Source organism: Gallinula chloropus (genome assembly GCF_964237585.1).
Source record: "Gallinula chloropus genome assembly, chromosome: 9".
Classification (NCBI taxonomy): domain Eukaryota; kingdom Metazoa; phylum Chordata; class Aves; order Gruiformes; family Rallidae; genus Gallinula; species Gallinula chloropus.
The window spans coordinates 4,432,330-4,440,493 of record NC_140094.1 but is presented as its reverse complement, the minus strand read 5'-3'; the positions used below and the strand labels follow the sequence as shown (position 1 = coordinate 4,440,493).

At 51.0% G+C, this 8,164-nt stretch overlaps 1 pseudogene across 1 annotated transcript; it reads left to right on the top strand.

Moving 5' to 3' along the window:
• Positions 1-7,005: 7,005 nt before the first annotated feature.
• On the top strand, positions 7,006-7,944 carry LOC311194711 (olfactory receptor 14I1-like; annotated as a pseudogene). The gene has a single exon. The product of its transcript is annotated as an olfactory receptor 14I1-like (transcript).
• Positions 7,945-8,164: the final 220 nt, after the last annotated feature.

Here is an 8,164-nt window from a genome sequence, read left to right as displayed (position 1 = left end):
CCAACCCCCTGCCACAGGTAGGGCCAACAACCTCCAGGCCTGGAGCTACACAAGGTTGCCCAGGGCCCCAGCCAACCTGGCCTTGAACACCCCCAGGGATGGGGCATCTACCCCCTCTCTGGGCAGCCTGTTCCAGCCCCTCACCACTCTCTCTGGAAAGAACTTCCCCCTAATATCTCATCTAACCCTTCCCTCCTTCAGCTTCACCCCATCCCCCTTGTCCTGCCCCTGTCTGCCCTTTAACAAGCTGATTCCCCTCCTGTGTCTCTGCTCCCTTCAGGGACTGGAAGGCTGCAATGAGGTCCCCCCACAGCCTTCTCTTCTCCAGGCCCCCAGTGCAGCAGGGGAAGGGTGTGTGGAATGACCCCCCCAGCTAAGGAGGAAAATATCTTCTGTCCTTTATTCCATGTTCAGTCTGTTTTGCCCGTAATGCTGATTGTGGAATGATCTCTCCCTGCCCTTATCTCCACTCTTGAGCCTCTCAATATCTATTTGTCTCCCCTTTCCAACTAAAAAGGTAGAGCGGCTTTGGTGGGTGTGTGGCCTCCAGCCAGGGCCAAACCCCCACATAGGAAACAATTGAAAGAAATCAATAAAAAATGTTTTGGCAAACAGAGCTAAGGGGTTGGATCATCCTACCCACTCATTTAGCCCTGAAGATTTGGATTATACTAAAAACTTTCCAGGTGATCCACTGAAAGAGAAGTGGAATGGACCTGACCACCTACACTTCTATCAAGATAAAGGAACAGCCGACTCGGATCCACTACTCTTGAGTAAAGAAAATCCCAGGTACTATATGGGCATCTGAATCTTCAGGACCACCCAAGTCAAAGCTGGGTGAGAGAGTAGGATAGGAGATATATATCTTATAGCAACATTGGTTTCTGTGAGTATTGTTATTGTATGGAATAATAATATTACTTTTGAAACAATCTGGGTATTGATTAAGGCCACCAAAACTCAAGGTGATTGGGTATGCAGCGCCTTACCCAAAGGAAATACGCGTCTCATCATACAGAGGGTAGTGTCAACTCATTGGAATTGTGATCATCACCACCTGGCCTGAGTTTTGGAAAAGGCCAGGTGGTGGTTATTGCCAATATGACCATTCAGGTGAAGAATGGGGCCCGAGATTTGACCTACAGATACTAAAAGATGTGAACATTCAATTCTTAATTGGTGACAATAATTGTACTTGGAAAAGGAAATCTAATAGTTGTACCTGCAATCCAGAGGTCTGTCAAGGTTGTGACAACTGTTCTTTTAATGATGGATGGAGTGACTTTTGGATGAGTAAGGCTACTGTGGGTGTAGGTTTATGGAATTTTACTGGGCTGGATGTCACATGAGTAAATTTTTGTAATGGGACTCAGTCACAGAGATGCTTCCTGAGGTATAGACAGTGAACATGATGGGGTTGCACCGATGAGGCAGTTCTGCTATGGTGGGTTCTCTAGGGGTGGATGACATGTGCCGATGCGTAGAGGAATGGGTCTGTCCTGAGCCTTCAGGTGTTGGTGCCCAGTTCCAATGGAAATGATGAATGGCCAACGGGGACCTGCCAGGGACTGTCTTCCTGTGGTCTTTAGTCACTACAGCTCTGTCACCCAGCAGAGCAGCATCACGAGCTCAGGGTCTTTTAAGTACCATGGCGAAGGAGCTGAAGTGGTCAGCCAGGCCAGCGTGGACACAGTCCCCTGGGGGAGGAGTCTGTGGGGTTGGGCACATCCCTGGAACTTAGCAAAGCAGGAATTCTGTGCATCAAGGGTGGGAAAAGAAAACAAGACACCTATTTCTATATGCACATGCTTAAGGCAGTCTCCACTCTTGTTGGAGAAGGAGGAATGGCCTGAGGATCCCCCCTGACCAGTCAAGATCTCTTTAGAAAAGAGACCCTACACCGTTCAAAATAAAAAGTCTTGTTTATCAGAAGCTGTTTGAAATCTTTCTCCATAGTTCCACTATGAAAACTTGATAATTAACTGTACAAGACTAGAAAAAATTGCAGAGGAGACATTGCTTGTTAGGGTTTTAATGAGCCCCACGTTGCATTTGGTCCTGAATCCTTGAAACTCAGTTGCTGAGAAGAAATTGCACAAAAGGACTCAGAGTCAAAAGCAAAACCCAAACTACCCTGAAGTTTTAATGAGTCCCACTGAGCCCCATGGCTGGCAAAGCCTCCACAAGGACTCCTTAGAACAGTAATTGGAGGCCATGATTGCTGGTAGGCAAAGGCAATGTACAAGCAGCTGAGATGCTGAGAAAGTCCTGGCTTGATCTGATGAAGCAGAAAGGCCAAGCCCTGACCCCCAGTCCCAGGGAAGACAGACCCTCTGCCTCAGGCATTGCTCAGGGTTCTTCCTGGGTGCTCAGGGTTCTTCCTGGGGCAATGGGATGTGGGGTGTGGGATGCCAAGAGAAAGACGGTGGGATGACAGTTCCCAGTCTTACCAGGGGTGTGCAAGGAGGCAGTGAGCCCTCCCAGTGCCTTAGGACAACGTGTCTCCTCATTGGCCTCGGTGGCAGAGATGACTGCTATAGTGATGGGGAAAAGCCATGGAGTCTCCCAGTGACTTCCAGCCTGGTCAGCACTCCTTGGGGTATCTATCACAGGTTGTCCTATGCTGTCCCAGAGCTGTTTCTTTGCCCTACAGGCTGGAGAAACCCATCTCACTGCTCCACCATACTCTGCATGGCTTCTAGTATCACAGCACTACCTTTTGAGGGACATTTCTTCCTCCTGATGGCCAGTTTCCACCTCCCAAGCTGTTCTGTGTGGTAGTTTTTCTCTCTCCTCCCATTTCCTACCTCCCAAGAAAGCTCCACCACTTGGGAAACACCCCAGCAAGTCTCCTTCAATACACCTGGCCAGGCAGAAGTCACCCCACCAATCTCTCAAGGCTGAGTGCCCTTCAGCTTCCCAGATTGACATGACCAAGCTGTGTCCCTGGAGCTGCCTGTCATGGTTCAGCCCCAGCTGGGAGGTGAACACCACTCAGCCCCTTGGTCTCTCCTCTCCAGGTGGGATGGGGAGGAGAAAAGGATGAAAACAAACCATGGGGTTGGGATAAGGACAGGTTACTGATACAGACAAGCAAGAGGGGGACAACAGAACTCATGACACAATACACAGATGGTGATAACCCAAAGCACTTTACTATCCGATGACCAGGCAAATGCTCAGTCTGCACTCAGACCATCCTGAAGCAATGCAGACCCCCCCTCCCTGACTAGCCCCCTTTTTTGGGGAGCATGATATCACATGCTATGGAAAACAACCTTGGCCAGCTCTGCTCACCTGTGCTGGCTCCTTGGGAAATGTAACTCTGTGCTAGCCAGAACCAGAACATCTTGCACCCATTTTCCATACCATCTACACTATGCCTGGGTGTTATATTTTCAGGTAATTTGGGGGGTTATACTACCATCTTCACATTTTACAGCAACAATTTATCAGGTCTTTTCACCCAAAACTAAATTTTCTTGGGGTACTTGCTGGACTTCCCCATGGTTTCGTATCACCCACCAAGTGCACCCAAGTTCCTTGAGCAAAAGCAGCCCCATGAATGGGTTTGCCTTTGCCTGAAGCAGGGATAACCCAGACTGTCTTCCCCAACAGGTTTTTCATACACACTGCAGGGACTTTATCCCCTTCTACAGTCTGTAGGAGCTTTGATTGGGCACTCTGAGAGAGACACCAGATAGGGCCATTCTCCCCAGCTGCGTTGTAGAGTAGATGTTTTACATCTGGCACTGTCCAGACTGGCCCAATGGCTACTGAGTGGATGACTTCTTCAAAGGCTTGTAACTACTCAGGGCCCCATTGGAAATCATTCTTATTCTAGGTGGACACGTAGAAATGGTATTACTCTTACGTGTGGAGAAGGTACTCGTGTTCTGGAAACAAGTTGGTGGGAAATGGGGTTCCTAAGTGGTCATTTGACACCCCCGCCAAGCTGGGCTGATGGAGCAGTGACCCTGTTTGGTGGCCTCACACAGGACTTTAGCAAGAAGGTGCTGTCTCCACAGGGCCTCGCTGGCCTGTCCCTGTTCCTTATCAGATAAGGACAGGGTCCTGTTTATCGGGGTGGCCACTGCCTGAGTGTCTTGCAGGGACAATGTCCAGATGGTTTATTGAACGAGGACCCCACCTGAGCATAATGTCCAGCTTGTCCGGGCAGCTGCCTTGAGATAAAAATTCTACAGGCCCTTCCAGTCTTTGGAGGATGGGGGCCAAGTCCTGCTCCCTGCAGATGCTTGCAGGATCGAGCCCCTTGTGAGGCAAGCATCAGCCCACAAAACGTTACCCTGCCTTTTCAGGTTCTGTCACCTTGCAGGACAGAGGGTTTGGCACGAACCACTCATCCCAGTTCCCACTAAATGGTATTTGGAGCAATAGAAATGCGGTCTGGGGCGTGTGACACACGCTGCCTCTGAGTGGGGATGGCTTTCCTGGACAGGGTCACTGCTGTCCCTGCCAACCACTTCTAGCTGTTTGTGAGAATGTTTATTCTTGGCACCTGACTTCACACATCCTGTCTGTGTTGAGAGTTACATGGAGTCAGTTCCCGGAGTTGGTGCAGTGACGAGCAGCAGCGGTGACACCAACAATCGATGTAAGCCCAGGGGCTCTCCATGAGATCCTGCTGTACATGGGGGTTCCCAAGATCAGGGCACCCCGTTCAGCTAACCAGAATCCTAGCTCAAGGCTGAGGGGAGACCTTAACACTGCCTAAAACTACCTGAAAGGAGGTTATAGAGGTGTGGGTGTTGGTGTCTGCCCAAGCAACAGGTGATGGGATGAGGGGGAATGGGCTCAGGCTGCACCAGGGCAGGGTCAGATCAGACATCAGGAAAAAGTCCTTCACCAAAGGGCTTATTGGACATTGGAACAGGCTGCCCAGGAGGTGCCTGAGTCACCAACTCTGGATCTATTTAAAAGATGGGTACATGAGGTGCTTAGGGATGTGGTTTAGGAGTGGATGGGAATGGTTGGACTCAATGATCTCAAAGCTCTTTTCCAACCTGGTGATTCTGTGACCTTGGTTGGGGCATGTGGTGATGGTCATGGCAGATGTGAACTGGGGCCAGAGGAATCCTACCTCCTGTGCACATTGTGCTGTGGCATGGGGGGCATGCTGAGACACCTTCTAGCCCCAGGACTGCCAACATGGAATGGGGGCTGAATCCCTCCTGCCCGTAGTGGTAAAGGAGACCAGTCCCTGTCTCTGCCAGGGGAATGTCCCTTCTACAGACAGGTCAACAAAAAGGTACTTCTCAAATGTTTCTCTTTTTTCAGATGGGAGAACTGACACTGCTGGTAGTGCCTCTCCCCAGCTGAGAGATAGAACATCAGTGTTTCCTTCAGCCTGTCTCACAGCGAGTTCATCTGAAGCCTCAGGGATAAGTGGAGGCAGCCCCGAGGGGACAGAGAAAGTGACACTTTGGGCTGCTCCTCTGTGGCTGAGTGGGGCTGGGCTCCTGGGGTGGATGGAGATCATGGCAAACAGGCAGTGCAACAGAAAAATACCCCTGCCCAGGAGCAGGGCTGAGGGCTCTGAGAGAAGGCTCTGATAGGAGACCTGAGATACTGAGAGAACTTAAAAGGCACTTGGGAGAGGGAGGATGCTGAGAGCTCACTGGAGGAGAAATCTTCACAGCACTCTGCGTGGTGAGTCCGTGGGTGCCGGGCAGTGCAGGGTCAGTTCCTGGAGGCACCTCCTGAAGCTGGTACTTCTGACAGTGTGTGGGGTCTGCCAGGAGGACTTTCAGAGAGTCTTCAATTTAGAGGAGGAGGACATTGTCAAGAGCAGAGATCATAGAATCACAAAGCATATAATCACAGAATGCTTTGGGTTGGAAGGGACCTCAAAGATCATCTAGTTCGAACTTCCCTGCCATGGGCAGGGACACCCTCACTAGATCAGATTTCCCAAAGCCCCATCCAACTTGTCCGAAATGCCTCCAGGGACGGGGCTTCCTCAGCCACTCTGGGCAACCTTTTCCAGCGATGCCCTGATGCATCATCAGAGAGACATCGAATGATAGCTACCTTCTGCTGTTGACAGCTGCAGGACTGGTACTGTTAAGCTTGTGTGCAGCCAGGGGTGCCCAGGGCTGTTCTTCAAGAACAGTCCATTCCTTCCAGGATGCTCTATGCTTGGGCTGGGACTCTAACACCTGGAAGGGTCAGCCCTCAAAACTTACAGAACTGAGAAATTACTACCCACAGAGCTAGGGAGAAGCTAGGGAAGGAGCAGCCCCTGGCAGGGCAAGGCAAGGGCCTTCTGTTGTTGTGATGCTATGTAGGACAGCACTGCTCAAAGCTCCAGATGATGCTCAGGTAATTACTGACAGGATTTTTCATGCAATGGCTTTCCTTCCTGAGCCTGAGCTGTCCCGAATCTGTGATTCCACTTCAATCTGGCTTAGCTGGGTGGGATGGGAACAGGGTTGTGGAGGGCAGAGAAAGGGCTGAAACTCCTAAACCATCACCCTGAGGTGTACCACTGTCAGCTACCAGCAGAAGAGATAAGTACATCTCTCCTGCCATGTGCCCATTTCCCACTAACCTGCTGATCCTGTGGGTGGCCATGCCGTGGTGTCCATGGGAAGGAGGTGTGCCAGCTCTCCTCTACCCTGTGAAGCTTTGGCTTGTGCAGTCTGTGAGGCTGGGCAACGGGCTGACTTTCCCTTACTCAGATGTCAGCAGAGGCACAGTTGGGTGCCTCCTTGGGATATCCTGCCAAGCTGTGTGCTGCCTTCCAGGGGTCACAATGAGCCATGTATGTCCTGGGCTACAAACAGGGTGCTGAGACATTTAGTGGTCTGAGGGGGATCCAGCTGCTCCCAGCAGTTTCTGGTGGGTTCTCAGGGTGGCACTGGAGCGTGATTGTCCCCAGTCTCACCAAAATGTAAGCTCAGGGCACTTGGGAATGAGATGCAGAGTCTTTCCTTATTTACTGTTTTTTTTTTTTTCTCATACAGTCACCCATGCCGACAACCAGCAGAAGTCCAACAGCAGCTCCATCAGCCAGTTCCTCCTCATGGCCTTTGCAGACACACGGGAGCTGCAGCTCCTGCACTTCTGGCTCTTCCTGGGCATCTACATGGCTATCTTCCTGGGCAACGGCCTCATCATCACCACCATAGCCTGTGACCAGCACCTCCACACCCCCATGTACTTCTTCCTCCTCAACCTCTCCCTCACTGACCTTGGTTTCATTTCAACCACTCTCCCCAAAGCCATGGCCAATTTCTTTTGGGGCACAAGGACAATCTCCTATGCAGGATGTGCTGCACAGGTCTTTCTGTTTGCCACGTTCATTGTGGCAGAGTTTTCTCTTCTCACCATCATGTCCTACGACCGCTACGTTGCCATCTGCCACCCCCTGCACTACGGGACCCTCCTGGGCAGCAGAGCTTGTGTCCACATGGCAGCAGCTGCCTGGGGCAGTGGGATTCTCTATGCTGTGCTGCACACAGCCAATACATTTTCCATACCCCTCTGCAAAGGAAATGCCCTGGACCAGTTCTTCTGTGAAATCCCCCAGATCCTCAAGCTCTCCTGCTCAGATGCCTACCTCAGGGAAGCTTTGCTTCTCATGGGTAGTTCATTTTTAGCTTTTGGGTGTTTTGTGTTCATCGTGGTGTCCTATGTGCAGATCTTCAGGGCCGTGCTGAGGATCCCCTCTGAGGAGGGACGGCACAAAGCCTTTTCCACCTGCCTCCCTCACCTGGCTGTGGTCTCCCTGTTTCTCAGCACTGGCATGTTTGCCTACGTGAAACCTCTATCTCCTCCCCTGCTCTTAACTTCGTAGTTGCAGTTCTGTACTCAGTGGTGCCTCCTGCACTGAACCCCCTCATCTACAGCATGAGGAACCAGGAGCTCAAGGGTGCCCTGAGGAACCTGATTCTAGCAGTGGTCTTTCAGCAGCAGTAAGCTGCCCGTCTCTGTTTATTGTACTGGTTATAATCAGTCAGCTGCACTGACGGTCAACTCTGTGGATTGGCTGGAAAAAAGAGGGTTTTCCTCAGTGCAGAGTGGAAAGCTTGGATACACCTGAACTGGAGTGCAGAGTACACTCAGGGAAATCCATACCTGGACAGGCTGGAGAGCTGGGCAATTAGAAACCAGATGAAGTTCAACAAAAGCAAGTGTA